Source organism: Zea mays, chromosome 10 (genome assembly GCF_902167145.1).
Source record: "Zea mays cultivar B73 chromosome 10, Zm-B73-REFERENCE-NAM-5.0, whole genome shotgun sequence".
Lineage (NCBI taxonomy): Eukaryota > Viridiplantae > Streptophyta > Magnoliopsida > Poales > Poaceae > Zea > Zea mays.
The window spans coordinates 41,731,047-41,734,459 of NC_050105.1; positions in this window are offsets into that span (position 1 = coordinate 41,731,047).

Here is a 3,413-nt window from a genome sequence, read left to right on the forward strand (position 1 = left end):
TTCTTCCTTAGGGCACCCAGAACGAGACGGAGATGCTGTTCATGCTCGACCTCGGTCTTTGAATAAATCAAAATATCATCCAGGAATACGACCACAAAATCGTCCAGGAATTCATGTAGCATCCTATTCATCGCTTCCATAAAGGCAGCAGGGGCATTAGTTAAGCCAAAAGACATGACTATGAACTCATAATGCCCATACTTGGTGCAAAAGGCGGTCTTCTCAATATCCTCCTCACGAATCCTCAATTGATGATAACCGGAGTTCAAATCAATTTTGGAGAACACCTGGGCACCCCTCAACTGCTCAAAGAGGACCTCAATTTGGGGAAGCGGATATTTATTCTTGATTGTCACTTGATTCAAAGCGCGATAATCCACACACAGCCGCTTGCTTTTATCCTTCTTCTCAACAAACAATACCGGGGAAGCCCATGTGGACCTGCTAGGCCTAATGAAGCCCTTAGCCAGCAGATCATCCAATTGCCGCTTTAATTCAATCTGCTCCTTTGGAGCCATTCGATATGGGGCCTTATGAATAGGCTGCGTACCCGGGATCAGCTTAATCTCAAAAGCTGCATCGCGCTCCGGAGGAATGCCTGGAAGCTCTGCCGGAAACACGTCAGCAAAGTCACACACCACCCGGATGTCCTGCACCCGCAAGGCAGCCTAACCCTCCACCACCATAGAGAAAAAGATCCCCGACTTCCTTGACCGGCGATCAGGAAGCAATTGCGCCAACAAGGATAATGTGAACTTCGGGGAACTTCCCAAGAATACCACCTCCTTACCCGACGGCGCATGCAATAACACTGTCTTCCAGAAGCAGGATATAACCACGCGATACTGCGATAACCAATCCATACCCAAGATAACATCGAATGCCCCCAAGGAAATCACCAACAGATTGGCCGAAAAAACCTCATCAGCAAGAATGACGGAACACCCCTGACAAACTGAACAGCTACTAATGGAGCCATTAGCAGAACTAACCAAAATTGGGTGACCCAACCTCTGCACCGAAAGACCAGCCCGCGACACAAAATCCTCCGAAAGAAACGAATAGCTAGCGCCAGAGTCAAAAAGAGCATGGGCTGCAAATGAATCAACTGAAATCGTACCTGTCACCACGTCTCCTTGCTCCCTGCCATCCATAGCGGGTAGCACATAAGCTCCAGAAATACCCGCAGAAGAGGAAGCTCCCGGAGTGAAATTAACAGAAGAACCCCACTGAGCCACCGGGGGAGGCTGGCGCGGAGCTCCAAACTGAGTCAGCACAGGGGTAGATGGTGCAGGAGTAGGCGCGACCTGATACTGAGGGACACCCTGCATCGGCACGAACTGAGAAGTCCCAGACACATAAAGCTGCTGTGGAGGAAGAGGAACTGAAAATTGCTGCTCAACACTTGACATCATGTTGATAGTGCCCTGAGAAGAGGAGGAAGTCACCGGCTCCCATCTGAGCTTCCCATTGGGATTCCTCCTACACACCACATCCTTGTGGTCCTGACTGCAGATCGAACACCTGCCACTCCACTGGCACTCTGCACGGCGATGCGCATCTCCACAGCGGAAACACACCAGCCCCAGCCCGGGCTTAGGAACTGCCCGAAACCTCTGAGTACTTCCTCCCGAAGTACCCGAGTCAGAAGATTTGCCACGGTAAGGATGGTGGCGCTGATGCTGAGACTTGCCCCTCTTGTGAGCTGGACCTCCAGTGTTGCCCCTCCTCGTGTCCTGGCTACGAGGCTGATCAACACCCGAAGACTTCTGCGACTCTATGGTATACTGGTGTTGCATCTCCACACCCAGCGCCTGCTCCACTGTGGTACGGAAGTCCACCAACGGAAAGGCCCCCAGTGCATGCCTGATAGAAGGCTTTAGACCCTGACGGAATTGGCTCGCCTTCTCCATCTCATTATAAGCCACATGAGGGACAAAGCGGACCATCTTGTTGAAGCCCACCTCATACTCTGTGACAGACTTCTTCTCCTGCTTATAGGACTGCAAGTCAATCTTCATTTTCTCCAGAAAGGTGACCGAGTAGAATCTCCTTTCGAACTGCCTGATGAAAACATCCCATGATAGGACTCCTGGTGAGGAGGAGTGCGCTGCCTGCACGCCTCTCCACCAAATTTGCGCCTCTCCCTTCAGCAGCTGAGTGCCAAAGCGAACCCGATCTCCATATGCAATCTCGAAGACATTCATCTTATCCTCCACATAAGTCAACCAATCTGCCGCCTCGACCGGAGTACCACTGCCATCAAAAGAATCCAACTTCATGCCCATCCACTGCATCAGAGAAAGACCACTGACTGGAAGAGGCACCTCGGCCCCGCCACCTGGAACAGCACCCGCAGGGACAGCGCCCCCGGGCACTTCTCCACCTCCAGCACCCTGAGTAGCTCCCGCAGGGGCGACAGGAATGGCTTGCCTCAGAAGGGCCAACTCCTGCTGCATGGCCTGCATCGCGGCTAACATTGCTGCCGGACTCATCGAGTCCCCACTAGGAGCTTGCAGACTACCCCGAGCTCTACGAGGCGGCATAGCTGCAGCCACAGGGATGAGTACAATAAGTAAATGAGATAAGCATAGCATCTCTTCAGATAATGTCAAAGCTAGCACAGACCATAACATAATCATATCAATAGCAAGACAGAAATCCCATCCTACATGTGCAGTGTGTCAATTTATTACTACTCCACTTGCTAGGACCTACAGCCTATTGCTCTGATACCAACTGTAACACCCCACTGGTCACATACAATGGATAATATCACAAACCCCACCCACCAAACTTACTCAACACAAGAGAAGTGAACATCTTCATCTCCCTCGTCATGTGGTTTGTGCATCCGCTGTCGATAATCCAGCTTGAGCCCCTGGATGCACAAACCTGCAAGACAATTTACGCTTGGGTTTTAGGTACCCAACTCTTGTTGGGTCCTACAAGGTTAGTTACAATAGCTTTTGGTACCCAAATGCAAGCCTTGTCTCCTTTGCATTTGGGTCCCAATTTTTTAGCAACCAATTTTTCATTTTTACATGAAAGTACAAACTTAGTGTTGCAAGCATGAAAGACAGTAGTAGGTTTATTACACATTTTCCTAGGAGCATGAGACACAAAATTTCTATTAGGCCTACCATTAAAATTGGAACCTGAAGTGAACATAGCATGTGAATCATAAGCATCATAATCATATCTCCTATTATCAGTAGCAATTTTCCTATTATACATGAAAGCATGATTCTTTTGACCACTACTAGCCATAGGGGCCTTCCCTTTTTCTCTTTGTTGGAAATGGGAGCCCTTTGGCTTGTTAAGTTCTTGGCTTCCTTTCGAAAGCCAAGTCCATCCTTAATTAAGGGGTGTGTACCAATAGTGTAGGCATCCCTAGCAAATTTTAGCTTATC